The sequence below is a fragment of the Martes martes genome (genome assembly GCF_963455335.1).
Source record: "Martes martes genome assembly, chromosome: 11".
Taxonomy (NCBI): domain Eukaryota; kingdom Metazoa; phylum Chordata; class Mammalia; order Carnivora; family Mustelidae; genus Martes; species Martes martes.
The window spans coordinates 82399877-82415688 of NC_137899.1; positions in this window are offsets into that span (position 1 = coordinate 82399877).

Genomic DNA, 15812 nt, shown 5'->3' on the forward strand with positions numbered 1-15812 from the left:
TGCCCAATGGAAATCAAAGGATGTATCAAATATTGAAAGGTATGTTTGATGGTTAATTTTGTGTGTCAACTTGACTGGGCCATGGGTTGCCCAGATTATTTCTGGGTATGTCTGTGAGGATGTTTCTGGATGAGATTAAGCATTGGGATCCCTGGACTCAGTAAAGCAGATTGTCTTCCCTAATGTGGGTGGGCCTCATCCAATCCACAAAGGGCCTGTTTAGAACAAAAAGGGAGGAGTTGCCCCCTTACTGCCTGCCTGATTGAGCTGGGATACTGTCCTCCCCATCCCTGGACTAGGATTTATATCATTGGCTTCATTCATTCTCAGGCCTTTGGACTAGTACTGGGATTATACGACTGTTTTTCTTGGGTCTTCAGTTTGCAGACGGCAGATGGTGGGAATAGATTTATATTATATATTAGAATGTGCATATATGTATCTGGTTCTAGTGATTAACATGGTACTGATTAACATGGTACATTTTTCATTTCTGAACATTTTTAGTGAAAACACAAGATCCTTTGACTACTCAAAGGGAAGAATATTTGACTATATGTCTCTGTTCTTGAAGCGAGATTAGAAACTTTTCAGCTGGGATAGCCAGAAGAAATGTTAAAGTATATTTTGGGGACACCTGGGTGGCTCAGTTGGTTGGACAACTGCCTTTGGCTCAGGTCATGATCCCGGAGTCCCGGGATCGAGTCCCTCGTCGGGCTCCCAGCTCCACGGGGAGTCTGCTTCTCCCTCTGACTTTCTCCTCGCTCATGCTCTCTCTCACTGCCTCTCTCTCAATAAATAAATAAAAATCTTAAAAAAAAAGTATATTTAGGGGAGGAAAAGAAAATAAAATGAGAACAAAATCAAAAGAAACAGAGTAAGAGAAAAGGTAAATGACTGTTTCAGTACCATGATGAGTGGATGATAAGAAGTATCATTGGTGGGACACGGAAGGGAGTCACTGAAATCATCCCATGTACTTTTCTATGACAGCAGCTCATTCACTCACAAACATTTACAGTGAAACTAGTATTTGGTAGACATCTTTGTATTAATGGCCAAGAGCTTGGTTTCTAGGCTTTTCAGCTACTGCTTGGTGAAACAAAAAACATACAAAGTTTCTGAGGTCGTCAAGAGCAGAGCTTAATAATGGTGAAAATAAAAGGATAACAGTGACCAGCGATCTAATTTAGGATGAGTTAATACAGACACAACTAGGAGTCGTTGAAGAAAAAATCTGGACTATAGCTAGCAAAAATGAGAGAAGATGGACTCTGAGAAGCTTCATGAAATGAATAAGAACTCTTTCAACTGTTTGACTTCTTTGAACAGAGCATGAGTAGCATGGGAAATCTGTTGTCAAAGTTGAAATTCGTCATTCATGTTCCAACAGCTACTAATTCTCACAAGAATTAGAGAACTTTAAAGAAATAAAAGATCTAATGATAGGAAAGTGAAGGATTCATTGGACTCTCTGATAACATCGAATAGCTTAATTAAGTAATTGGAAAAAGGGAATCTTCACTTCCCTGACAAACAATGAATTACCTGATATACTTAGAAAAAATGTGGCAAATCTCTTCTAATTCCATTTAAGAAACTCTTTTCAGTTCAAAGATCATTTTTAAGTCACTATTAAGAATTTTAATATTGAAGAATATTATAATTTACCAGGGAGCAAAACTTTGAAACAAGTTGAATCAATTTACCAATCCAGTATTAATTAAATATCTGCTATATAGCCAACTCTTTTCTTGGTATTATAAAATAATTAGACTATTTTCCCAAGTAATAAGAAAGTAATAAAGGATCTATAATTTATTATAAAAGTGACTCAAATATTTTAAAAGTTTATATTTGAAGAATATCTTTTGGCTTAATATTACATCTCAAAGCTCAAAATGTAAATCTTGAAAATCAATAAAAATGTATAAATATAAAAATATTCATATTGAATCATTTCAGAGAAATGTTGTCATAGTTAAAGCCCTCACTATATTCGTAATTTTGTTGTGTGATACAAAGTTCTAAAGAACCAAGACATGGCATGAGTAGGAAAGAGAAGCCCCATATATATCTTGAAAAAATGCATTATATACAATGAGCAATGTGAAAATGCTCTCATTTAATGACAGTAAAAATTTTAGAGACGATAACTTTAGGCAGTTGTCCTACTTAAAAGAGTTTGAAAATGGTTCTCTCTAAACTCAAAGTATTTCTCCTGTACAGTTGTAGGTAATCTATAATTTACCAGGTAGAAGCACATGGTGTTTAAATATGCAGGCTGTGCTATAATCATTTTAGGTGGAATCCCAGCTCTGCTCTTCTTCTTTTCTCATTTCATTTATAGAATTTGAATCATAAGAGAACTATGACTAAATGAATAAAGTCTGTAGTTTGAATGGTGAACCAAGAAAGGTCTGGGTAAACATTTAAATATTATTATGTGGGGGCATCTGGGTGGCTCAGTGGGTTGGGCCTCTGCCTTTGGCTCAGGTCATGGTCTCAGGGTCCTGGGATCGAGCCCCGCATCGGGCTCTCTGCTCAGCGGGGAGTCTGCTTCCCCCGTCTCTCTGCCTGCCTCTCTGCCTACTTGTGATCTCTCTCTCTGTCAAATAAATAAATAAAACCTTTAAAATAAATAAATAAATATTATTATGTGAAGTAAGAAAGCCATGCTAGAAGGGTAAAGGGAATTTTGTAAAATTCTATATTGGCACTTATAAATTCTATGTAACATGAAATATAAGTTTTGAGTCTTTTCTGGTTATCTATCTAGGAATACTGAGACTTCTGTATATGCTTCTTTTAATTTAGTCTTAAGACAACCCCCGTGCCTTCAGGTTCCTTTTCCATTGCCATCAAAGCTATGAAGAATTGAATTGTTATTTCCTATCCTCCTTGTTCTTCTGTAATGCTGAGATAACAGCACTGGGGGTACTTTAAATTTCAGGCCATTCAATCCCATGAGAATAAACATTTTTGTAACCTTTAACTATCTCCTGTTAACAAATGTTCTTGAGAAATCAGGGTCACATTTCAATAATTTGCATATATTAAGAAGGTGCCAAGTTAAAAAAATTAAGTTGTTATTTTGAGCAAATAATAACTGATGTGGCTCTTAATCATATCCTCTATGCACATATTTAAATAGTTAAGTTTTGCCAGTAATTCTGTTCAGACTTGTGTCCAAATGCTATAGCAACTTCTCAAATCACTATTATTTCTACTCACAAGCCATTATTTCAGTAACTTCTTTAGAAAGACTAGAATTAATTCACCATAACTCACTCATCAACCAGGATCCTTATCTTCCTGTTAAAAGTTGATATATCCACTTTTATCTGATATTTGTAATGTTTTTTAAGACACAGTAAAGAAAAAAAGATACCTTGCTAAACACAACAAAACTCAAAAACTTATAAAGAAAAGAACATTTATTTAACAGGCATGCTCTGTCATGTGTTGACTAGTAGTTTTGATAAGTAAGAATCACCTACAATGAGAAATTTCTATATAGTCTGAAATCTATTTGATATTAGATTACAACTGTATCCATTCCCGTAAAATGCCTAGGATACATTCTGAAAGAGTGTCCCTGAAATATCTTACCTTTTACTGACATGAGGGAAACTTAGAATCAGGGGATTGTTTTATCAACGAAAGTGACCCTAAAAACTAATTTTTTGATTGACACATAATGAATTTGTATCTTAATGATGAATAACATAACATGGCATCTGCTGTTTTCAGCAGGGTACTGGTTTCGTCTCATATCTACCAGTAAACATTTAATAATGCTATATGTCTATGTATGTAAAATCTAATCCTGATTCTTTTTAGTTTTACAAACTGTCTGTTCCAAATACTTCTCTTAATTTATTTCTATTTGAATCAACTCACCTAAAAGATCCAGTTAAGCAGCTGGGCAAAGAAGAAAGGACAGAGGTTTTCCCTTTCCAGTAATCTTGAAGACTTAACACAGTGGTTGGCAAATTGTACTGTGCTGATGGATCAACTGGGAATGCTTGTTATGAATGTTATAAATGCTTCCCGTATTCTCAGAGTGGGGCTTCAGAGTCTGCCTATGAATGCCCACCCATCAGGACGTTTTGATGCAGGCAGTTCCTGGCTAAACATGATGATATCCAGGGTGATTTGAGCTGGAGTGGGGGTTACAGGTTATTTGTATGGCATGCTGCCAACTAAGAGTAGAAATTACTTGTAGCGGCCAGAGACCAACAGGGGACCTACACTGTCTAAACTGGAGAGGACAAGAGCCAGTAAACACTGATCCAGATGGAAACCAAGAGCAGGACCAGTGACTAGCAGAAGATAAAGTAGAAACGCATTTCAAAAGAGGACAAGTAAAAATAGCTACTGAGGAAACCTTAGCTGGTGCAGTAGGGTTGAAGAGGGCAGAACGGTGCAAAGCCAGCATTCAGCATAGCTCTTAGAGTGGCTGGCAATTTTGGATATTTAATTTCCATTGCCTCCCCCAAAGTAATGTTTTCTGTAAAATTACATAGGTGATTTGTCTATAAATTGTAACTGAATAAGGCTATTATTAAAGTAAATTACTCTAGGGGAGCCTGGGTGGCACAGCCAGTCAAGCATCCAACCCTTGGTTCTGGCTCAGGTCATGGGCTTACAGGTTGTGAGGTTGAGCCCCACATGGGACTCTGTGATCAACAGAGTCTGGTTGAGATTCTCTCTCTTCTCCTCTTCCTCTGCCCCCCACCCCCTTGCACACACACTCTCTCTCTCAAATAATTACTTCTTTTTTAAAAAGAAGTAAATTATTCTAAGTCAAAACAAGAACTTGTCTTTACTTTCATTTTGTCCTCCTCCTTTGTCTTTTGCTTTTTCTCCCTCTGGATGATCCTTTCTAGGATCCTTTCCAAAGGAGCTCTTGTTGTTAGGCATAGTCTTCAGTACCCCTTTTATCGGTCAAATTTAAAGAAGGGGTCTTAGGCGCAATCATCTGCCCTGCTTTCTTCACACTAAAGATGCTTTGTAAACCAATCAGCATTAGAGTTATCAGTGAAGGATTGAGCCGCTCCCTGAACTGCAGTAATCTCTGAGCCATCTCCACTCTCAGGGCACCATGATCTTCTTACTGGGTGTCTGTAGAGGATCAGATTAGCTCTTGTTCTGTGTTTCATGAAGTGGATGTTGGCTCAGTTCTAGTTCACGGGCAAGTACCACATCACCTATGACACGGTGTGTTTGACAACCATACCTGAACAAGTTACAATCACATTTCTTCTAGAAACATATTGCTTCCACATCAGTAATTTATTCTTTAGACTAGTCTTGTACAAAAATCTCTAAAGAACAGCTGCCAAACAAAGTCTTTTCCTCTGAGTTCTTCTGAGGGGACCCTCTCAGATATCTGTATACATGGAAACCATGTTCTAACACTCATCCTAGAGGGGAAAGCTGAGTAAGTTAGACCCATCTAGATCCTCACAGAAATAATGACTGAAATATCAAAATTATCTCATTATATGTTTCTTCTATACTGAAGTCCCCCAGAACAGATTATACAGGACATTGCATTACAGTGTCCACTCCTGTGCTGTTGTTGATGATACCGACTGTGTAAGAGCCCCCAACTGATCTGTATCTGTGATTTCTGTGAATTGATATGAATCCAAAATATAAGCAAAGTGAGACTCAAAGCCACAATGAGGTCAACAATGAAAAATAAAAGCAATTGTCCTCAGTTTGAGTAGAATTAATTTTTAGTCTTTGTTGAATAGTTAAATGCTTGAGTCATATTATGAAGCATTAGCAGTGAAAATCCATAGCTGAACTACATAAATTACAAACTGATTTAGATGCACCAGGTCTAGCATTAATGTCCAGCACACATGATGTGCTAAAGGTGTGTAATGACCCATGCACAGATGCAGCAGAGGAGGAATTTAACAAAATTGGCATTTGCTCTTATTAGATCTCACATGGTCAAAAAGCATTTATCTGATGTGAAGAAAGAACTCAGTGAATTATCAAACAAACAGGCTTTTTTTTTTTTTTTCTTACTGTGGTAAATCTCTTTGGATTTATAATGGCTCATTGGGGAACATAGCAACCTCTAGAATTTTGCTGCAAGGTGAGAAAATACCAGGCAGAGACAAGTTATTAAAAAGAAAGAATACATCACTTTGAACTCTAAACACTTGTTCTTAACACTTGATGCCTCTTACAGCAACAAATAACATGACAGATGTATATGATTTATAATGTTTTTTTGTTTAGAAAAACAAAGTGATAAAATTGAGTTGATGGATATAGTAGCCGTGAGACAGAATCATTCTGTGTCTATGTAAGCTGTATATAATAAAAACTCTAAAATGATGTCCTCTATTTCAAAACTCAGTTGCTGATGCTATTTATATTATTCAGTCATCTGGCAAGAAAATCTCTCAATACTCTGAAAACCTAAATCATTACAGTTGATAGTCAGGAAATTGAGAAATACGATTGCTAACTCAAAGAAACATTTCAACTGTGTTTTTTGGAACACGAACAAAAGGGGTGCTGTGGTAGAGAGAAAAAATGACTCTCCAAAGAACCTGATAATAAACTACCTTACTGGGCAAAATGGACTTTGCAGATGGGATTAGTTAAGGATCTCCAGACGGGGAGATTATCTTCATTTAACTGATTGGTCCCAGTGTAGTCATAAGGGTCATCACAAAAGAAATGCAGGAGAGGCAGAGTCAGAGAAGGAGATGTGACAACAAAAGCTGAGAGCCTAGTGATTTTAATTGCTGGCTTTTAACTGAAGTTGGAGGGGGTCAGAAACCAAAGAATGGAGACAGCCTCCAGAAACTTAAAAAGGCAGGGAAGCTATTTGTCCCCTAGAGCCTCCAGAAGGAATTCAGCCCTGCTGACACCTTAATTTTAGTCCTACAAAAGCCGTTTCAGATTTCCAAACTGTGAAATAATTATTTTTGCCCTGTTTTTGTTTGCTTGTTTTCATGATAAGTATCCTCTTTAATCTCAATCACCTATTTCACCCATCTCCCCTCCGCCTCCCCTCTAGTGACCATCTCTATAGTGAAGAGTCTGTTTCTTGGTTTGTCTCTCTCTCTCTCTTTTTTCCCTCCTTTGCTTGTTTGTTTTGTTTCTTAAATTCTACATATGAATGAAATTATATGGTCTTTGTTCTTCTCTGACTGACTTATTTCATTTAGCATAATACTCTCTAGCTCCAACCATGAAAAAAGATTTCATTCTTTTACATCACTGAATATTTTTAAATTCACTGAATATTATACACACACACACACATACATACATACACACTACTTTTTCTTTATCCGTTCATCAATCAACGGACACTTGGTCTGCTTCCATAATTTGGCTGTTGTAAGTAATGCTGCAGTAAACATAGGGGTGCATGTATCTCTTTGAATTAGTGTTTTTGTATTTTTTGAGTAAATACCCAGTACGGGATTCCTGGATTGTGGTGTACTTCTATTTTTAACTGTTTAAAGAAACTCCATACTGCTTTCCACAGTGCTTGCGCCAATTTGCGTTCACACCAACAGTGCACAAGTTGTATAAATTCTTCATGTATTTTGGATACTAACCCTTTCTTGGATCTTCTCCTATTCCTTAGGTTGCTTTTTTTAGTTTTGTTGACTGTTTCCTTGACTGTGTAGAAGCCTATCATTTTGATGTAGTCCCAATAGTTCAGTTATTTTATTTTATTTCCCTTGCCTCAGAAGACTTATCTAGAAAAAAGGTGCTATGGCTGATGTCAGAGAAATTACTGCTTGTGCTCTTTTCTAGGATTTTTTATGGTTTCAGATCTCCCATTTAGGTCTTTGATCCATTTTGAATTTATTTTTGTGTATGGTGTAAGAAAGTGGTCCGGTTTCATTCTTTTGCATGTTGTCAGATTTCCCAACCCCCATTTATTGAAGAGAATTTTTGCTATTAAATATTCTTTTGTCCTTTGTCAAAGATTAACTGACCATACAATTGTGGGTTTAGTTCTGAGTTTTCTGTTCTATTGATCTATGTGTCTATTTTTGTGCCAGTACCATACTGTTTTGATCACTACAGATTCGTAATATAACTTGAAGTCTGGAATTGTGATACTTCCAGTTTTGTTTTTCTTTCTCAAGATGCTTGGGCTATTTGGGGTCTTTTATGGTTCCAAACAAGTTTTAGGATTGTTTGTTCTAGCCTTGTGAAAAATGCTACTTGTATTTTGGTAAGGATTGCATTAAATCTGTATATTGCTTTGGGTAATAGAGACATTATAACAATATTCTCTCTACCTATGATCATGGAATGTCTCTCTATTTCTTTGTATCATATTTAACTTCTTTCATCAGTGTTTTATAGTTTTCAGAGTACAGATCTTTCACCTCTTTGGTTAAGTTTTTTCCTAGGTATTTTATTATTTTTGATGCAAAATGGGATAATTTTATTAATTTTGTTTTCTGCTGCTTCATTATTGGTGTATAGAAATGCAACAGATTTCTGTACATTGATTTTAAATCCTACAACTTTATTGAATTCCTGTATCAGTTCTAGCAGCTTTTGGGTGGAGTCTTTAGGGTTTTCTGTATACTGTATCATGTCATCTGCAAATAGAACAAGTTTTACTTCTCTCTTGCTGATTTGGATGTCTTTTCTTTTTCTTCTGTGATTGCTGTGACTAGAACTTCCAGTATTGTGTTGAATACAAGTGATGAGAGTGAACATGCTTGTCTTGTCCTTGACCTTAGGAGAAAAGCTCTCAGTTTTCCCCATTGAGTATGATGTTTGCTGTGGATTTTTCACAAAAGGCTTTTATTATGTTGAGATATGTTCCCTCTAAACCTACTTTGTTTAGGGTTTTTATCATGAATGGATGTGTTATTTTTGTCAAATGCTTTTTCTGCATCTATTGAAATGATCATATGGTTTTTAACCTTTTTCTAATCGATGCCATGCCTGTTTATTGATTTGTGAATATTGAACTACCTTGCATCCTAGGAATGAATCCCATTTGATTATAGTGAATGATTTTTTGAAATGTATTGTTGGATTCAGTTTGCTAGTGTTTGTTGAGGATTTCTGCATCTATGTTCATCAGAGATATTAGCCTTTAGTTGTTTGTTTGTTTTTTTTTTTTTTTTATGTCTTTATCTGCCTTTGGTATCTGAGTTATGGTGGCTCATAGAATGAATTTGGAAGTCTTCTTTCCTTTTTTAATTTTGGAAGAGTTTGAGAGGAATAGGTATTAACTCTTCTTGAAATATAAAACTCACCCCTGAAGCTTTCTGGTCCTAGACTTGTTAGTTGCGAGTTTTTAATTTACTGATTCAATTTCATTGCTGATAATCTGTGTGTTCAAATTTTCTATTCCTTCCTGTTTCAGTTTTGGGAGATGATGTCTTTCTAGAAATTTATCAATTTCTTCTAGGTTGTCCAATATTTTGACATACAGTCTTTCATAATATTCTCTTATAATTGTATTTATGTGGTATCAGTTATTTCTTTTATTTGTGGTTTCATTTTGTGGTGAGTACTGCTAGAGTTTTAAAAACTTTTTTGATCTTTTCAAAGAACAATCTTTTGTTTCATTGATCCATTCTATTTTTTAGTTTTGTTTATTTATGTTCTAATCTTTATTATTTCCTTCCTTCTACGGTACTGGTTTTTGTTTGTTCTTCTTTTTCTAGCTCCTTTAGGTGTAAGTTTATGCTGTTTATTTGATATTTTTCTTGCCGCTTGAGGTAGGCTTAAATTGCTATATATTTCCTTCTTTTAATAGCTTTGCTGCATCCCAAAGATTCTGGACCATTGTGTTTTCATTTTATTTGTTTCCTTTTTTAAAATTTTAAAAAAATTATGTATGTTAGTCACCATACATGTAATTTTTGATTTCCTCTTTGATTTCTTGGTTTTATTACTTGTTTTGTAGTTGTTTTTGTAGTTTTCTCTGATCATTCCTTGTCTTTCTTTCATGGTTTATTGGCTTTCTTTAGTAATATATTTGGATTCTTTTCTCTTCATTCTTTGCATATCTATTACTGGCTTTTGATTGGTGGTTGCCATTAGGTTTGTATATAGCCTCTTTTGCATCAAGTTGATGGTTGCTTAAGTCTGAAACCATTCCTTACTCCTCTCCCCTCCTATTTTAGGTTTACGGTGTCATATTTTACATCCTTTTATTTTGTGAATCCCTTGACTGATTTTTATAGATATATGTATTTTTACTGCTTCTGTGCTTCCAACTTTTCATATTCTTGCTTTTGGTCTCTCCTTTTGACTCAAAGAGTGTTCTTTAATATTTCTTGTAAGGTTGGTTTAATGGTCATGAATTCCTTTGGGTTTTGATTGTCTGAGAAACTTGTATCTTTCCATCTATTCTGAATGATAACTTGGCTGGGTAGAGTATTCTTGGATGCAGGGTCTTTTTCTTTCAGTATTTTGAATATATCATGCCACTCTCAACTGGCTTGCAAAATTTCTGCTAGAAATTAAGTGATGGTCTTATGGGCTTTCCCTTGTATGTAAGCATTTTCTTTTCTCTTCCTGCTTTTAAAATTCTCACTTTATCACTTTTTTTTTTTTTTTTTTTTTTTTACCATTTTAATTACTATGTATCTTGGTGTGACCTCCTTGAGATGATTTTGTTGGGGGAATCCCTGTGCCTCCCAGGTCTGGATATGTGTTTCCTTCCCTAGGTTAGGGAAGTTTACAGCTATCATTTCTTCAATAAATTTTTTGCCTTCTTTTGTCTCTCTTCTTCTTCTGGGATCCTATAACGTGAATCTTATTCCGCTTGATGGAATCAAGTGTAGACTTAGATGAGTTCCCTAAGTCTATTTTCATTTTGCATAATTTTTTTTCTCCTCTTCTCATTTGCTTAGCTTGATTACTTTCCATTACTCTGTCTTCCAGTATATTAATTTATTCCTCCACGTCCTCTAGCCTGCTATTTATCCCATCAAGTGTATTTTAAATGTCATTTATTGTGTTCTTCATCTCTGATTGGTTCTTTTTTATCCAGTAAGAGTCTCATTGATGTCCTCCACTCTTTCCTCAAGTCTTTTGAGTCTTTTGAGTGTCTTTATGATCATTATTTTAAATTCTCCAATGGTGTATTACTTATATCTCTTTCACTTAGGTTTCTTGCTGTAGTTTTGTCCATTCTTTCATTTTGTCCATTCTTTCATTTCATTCCTCTGTCTCCTCATTTTGTCTAGTTCTCTGTGTCTGTTCCATGTGTTTGGCAAGTCAGCTTTGTCTCCTGCTCTTGAAAGTAACGGCTTTATGAAGAAGAGATCTGTAGTGCTTTGAAATGCCATGTTGCCTGTTCCCCAGGACCTGATGCTTCAGGAAGAGTCTCCTATATGTGTTGCCTATTCCCTGCTATTGAGTCCTGGCCACTTTTTCCTTCAATCCAGTTGTCTGTAGAAACTCTTTGCCTGTTGTGGGGAATGTTTGTTTCCTGGCCTGGTGGGGTGTATGTTAACAAGGTTTGCCCTGCTCTGCTTGTAAAATAAGACCTGCTGCTTCTGAAACTGAGGTTCCACAAAATGGAGAGGTCAGGAGACAAGGTGTTGGTTTGGTTTGTTCTGGTCGCCTGGGGGATGGGACCCACAGCACCAGGACTGAGGCAAGTGTGACAGAAAGCCAGATCCATCAAAGGTCACTAGGGGCTTGCAGTAAACAAGTTAGGTAGTGAATGTTGGGGCTTTGCTGGTTCCCACAGGGGGCTGTGTGTTTATGCGGGGGGTGGGAGAGGGGTCTGGAGAGTGAAGTGGTGCCTGCCAGCTCCTTTGTTTGTGAAAGGCATTTCCTTGATCCCTCTCTAGCCCTGCTCTGAGATGAATACATAACTCTCTCCCTCCTGTCTGCACCTGGCATTTTTAAACTGCTACTTCCAAGTTGTATTTCCTTGAACTGTTTGTTGTGCTGTGTCATTCAGATCCATAATAGTAAGTCCAGGAATGGTTATGATAGTTAAGATTGTTTAGCACCAGGTGACTTTATTTTTATAAACATGATGCTTAAAAATTGTGCCGTATTTATAGAGTTCAGGAAAATTTGTCATGTGTAGGGTAGAACTTGTTAATCATACATGACCATTTGTGTAAGATAGTATTACCATGGTTATAGTATATAAATAAAGATATTTTCCACAGTGAGTTTTATAATACTTGTGGTGCCACAGACACAACTGCTGAAAGTGACCTTGGATGCTCATTTTGTGTTGTCTGCATATTAGCTAGCTGTGACCAGGGAGTCCCTTCAGCTAAGTTTATTTTCCCATAGAACTGGGGCTTCCTCCCCCAACCAGGGGATAGGTCTTCAGATTTAAGAACTTTGGGTACTGAAAGACTAGTGTTTCCAGAACAATTTTATGAATAGATGGCCCCCAAATTTAGAAGTGTTTATTTCCTTCATGATAAAGTTGATTTCCCATATTTGTCATATAAAAAAGGATGGAGATCTCAATGTTGAGGAGGTCCAATGCTTCTGCACACCTTTCCGTGGAATGACAGGAATATCAGGGGCTCCTAAAAAATTACTTGTTGACCTTGGCCATTTGTAAGTTTTCTCAATAAAGTGTATTCTTTAACCCATATCATATATAATGGAATTCATATTGAATCCTATTGTACAGCAGATAAAGACCAAGAAGGGATATGATTTGCACAGCAAGACTCTTAATGTTTCAAAACTTACTTAAATTACAGTTTCTATGTTGAGATATAATTATGCACTGACTTTTATATAAAAAGAAATTAATGAGAAAAAAGGATAGTTCATCATTTTTAGCATGAGGGAAAATAAGGCATTTAGGTGAAGACCAATACTTAAAAATAGTATCTTGTCATTTTATTCAGTGAAAAGAAACATAAAATTAAATATTATGACAACTATAGATTCACAAAATTCACAAAATTTTATAATATGCTTCATTTTATTGACTAAAAGCATCCAATATTTTATTTACCAATATGTAATATATAGTCACCATTATTAAGAGTTATTAAACTCCTCTTCAATGAAGCATCTAAATTATTCTAAAACTTTTAGATTAAGTCTATGATGCTGGCTACACATTCTACAAGATTAAGTTCAGATTTAAAAGCACACTACTCCAAATACCACCATACTATATGTAAATGACCAAATGTAATGTGGTGTTTAACATGGTGACTGCATATCTGGTTTGCCTGGGACATTTCTGGTTTATACTTATTGTCCTGTCATGCATCTGGTCTAGTACTTGTCCCTGATTTTTTAATTTTTAAACCAAGTATCTATAAACAGTTGTATTCATAAATAGCATGGGTATGATAAAACTCAAAAATATTCTATGTTTCTGTCATAGTTTCATCATCTACCTCAAGATTTGGTTAAGAAAATAACATTCAAAACTGCAGAGGGTACATTTATGTATTTATGTATCTTTCTTTGAAGATACATAACTTCATGCCAATTACATGAACTTCTATATTAATTAACCTGCTGACGGAATTTTAGTTTTCTTATATACTGTGAAAAATGAAGTGATAAATATTAATGTCTTGACTCTATTAGTACAAGAAGAACTTTAAACATAAATTTTTCCAGTGTTTATTTTTTAATGTCACCAACTGCTTCTGTTATTCATTAATTGAGAAGAAATTCAGCCCTGGAAATTTATTTTGTTAAAAGTGAAATAATTATTACACTTTTCATCAAAAGTGTAATAATTCTAATATGGTTCTAGAATTTCAGTTAAAATTCAACATGAATGACACAACTATTTTAAACAATTTTGGTGGAGCAAAGCTTTATGTTAAAATAATATTCACACTAAATTAGGAAGCCTACAGAGCAGAAATGTACTTGGAACTGATTTGGCATTACACACATAAATTGTAATTATAACCAAATAAGATAGATATTTCTACCAATGGAAATAGAAGCTTGAAGTTGTCAAAATTTATAACTTTTGCCCACATGCATTTACAGTAAATAAACACTTTATGGCAAAACCAACACTGAATTACACACAACAAAAGCTCAACATAATAGTATATGTAGCTTTCGTTTTTCATTTTCTATGTTACATTTCAGAAATGTTTGAGCTGTAAATATTTTGTTAGTCCATCTAAGTGCATGAAAATACTTTTTGTAAATATTTATACTGTTTTTACTGCTTTATGTTAAAAATAAAGGACATCTTTAATAAAAAAAAAAATGAACTGACAGAAAAAACCAGATTATAAGACTTTAGCAAATTGTGATGGGTAGAAACCAAGTTTGCAAACAGGAAGACACTAAAATTTATCCCTGTAAAAGCAAGAACAGAATTAAACAAATTAAAGTTCAAGTGATTTATGATATTTAATTTAGAAATTCTACAATTGTGCTTTGGAATATCTCAGGCTGTGGAAATAATCTTTTGATAATTCTACTTTTAACTGTCTGTGCCCTCTTATCTTCAATGTCTATCTTTAATCTTTTTAAATTGATATTTATTGAAATATTTAAAAAATAATCTTAGAACAGTGAATTTCATGAGTTTTTTCTTACAAAAATGTTTATTAAGGAAAGAAACTCTGGTTGGAAGCAAAAAGATAGTAACTGAAAATACCCCGGACTTTATTTTGAACTTGTAAGGCATTTAAGCATCTAGAATGTTTTCATAAAAAAAAAAAAAAAAAAAATAGAATCTCCAATAGAATTCATTAACAATTTTAAATTTGTTGGCTATGAAATGTAATTTTGATGAAAATTGTAGGAAACTATAAAAATTTAAAGTAAGACCATATTCAGGCACCTGGATAGCTCAGTTGGTTAAGTTTCTGCTTTTGGCTCAGCTCATGATCCTGGAATCCCAGGATGGAGGCCCACATTGGGCTCCCTGCTCAGTGGGGACTCTGTTTCTCCCTTTGACCCTCCCCCCTCTCATGCTTTCTCTCTCTTTCTCTCAAATAAATAAATAAAAATAAGACCATATTTGGAAAAAAAACAGATATTTTACAGAAAAGTCTATTGATACAGTTTTAGAATCAGATACAAGTAAGAAATGTATTAAAGTATATAAATATATGTCAAGAATAATTTTTTTCAGTGGTTCAGAAAACTAATGAGACTTAAATTTTGCTGTAACATATATCGATATTAAAATTTATACATTAAAACATGTATATGCATATATATTTCTTTTTAGAAATATTAATAAAAAATAAAAATCTCTTTTTGTATAACAAGGTCTACCAACATAAAATAATGAAAATATTTTATGAAATTATAAAATTTCTAGTAACCTCATTTACTGTCAAAAATATTCCAGTTTGGAAAAATAAATAATCACCCCATGTTTTATATTCCTGGAATTCTTCAAAATTATCCTCAGCCAAAATTGGGTCATTGGCAGACCATACCACCGTTCCTTGTATTCTATTCCCCACTGATTTCAATTTCCTTTTTATTGAGATATAGTCTAGTTATTTCTCCAAGTATGTGTGAGTGATAAACTTTTCCACTACTTGAAAATGTCTTTACATCATACATACTCTTTTTAAAATTTTTTTTAAATTTTTCTTATAAACATATAATGTATTTTTATCCCCAGGGGTACAGGTCTGTGAATCGCCAGGTTTACACACTTCACAGCACTCACCATAGCACATACCCTCCCCAACGTCCATAACCCCACCACCTGCTCCTGACTCCCTCCCCCCAGCAACCTTCAGTTTGTTTTGTGAGATTAAGAGTCTGTTATGGTTTGTCTCCCTCCCAATCCCATCTTGTTTCATTTATTCTTTTCCTACTCCCCAACCCCCCCACGT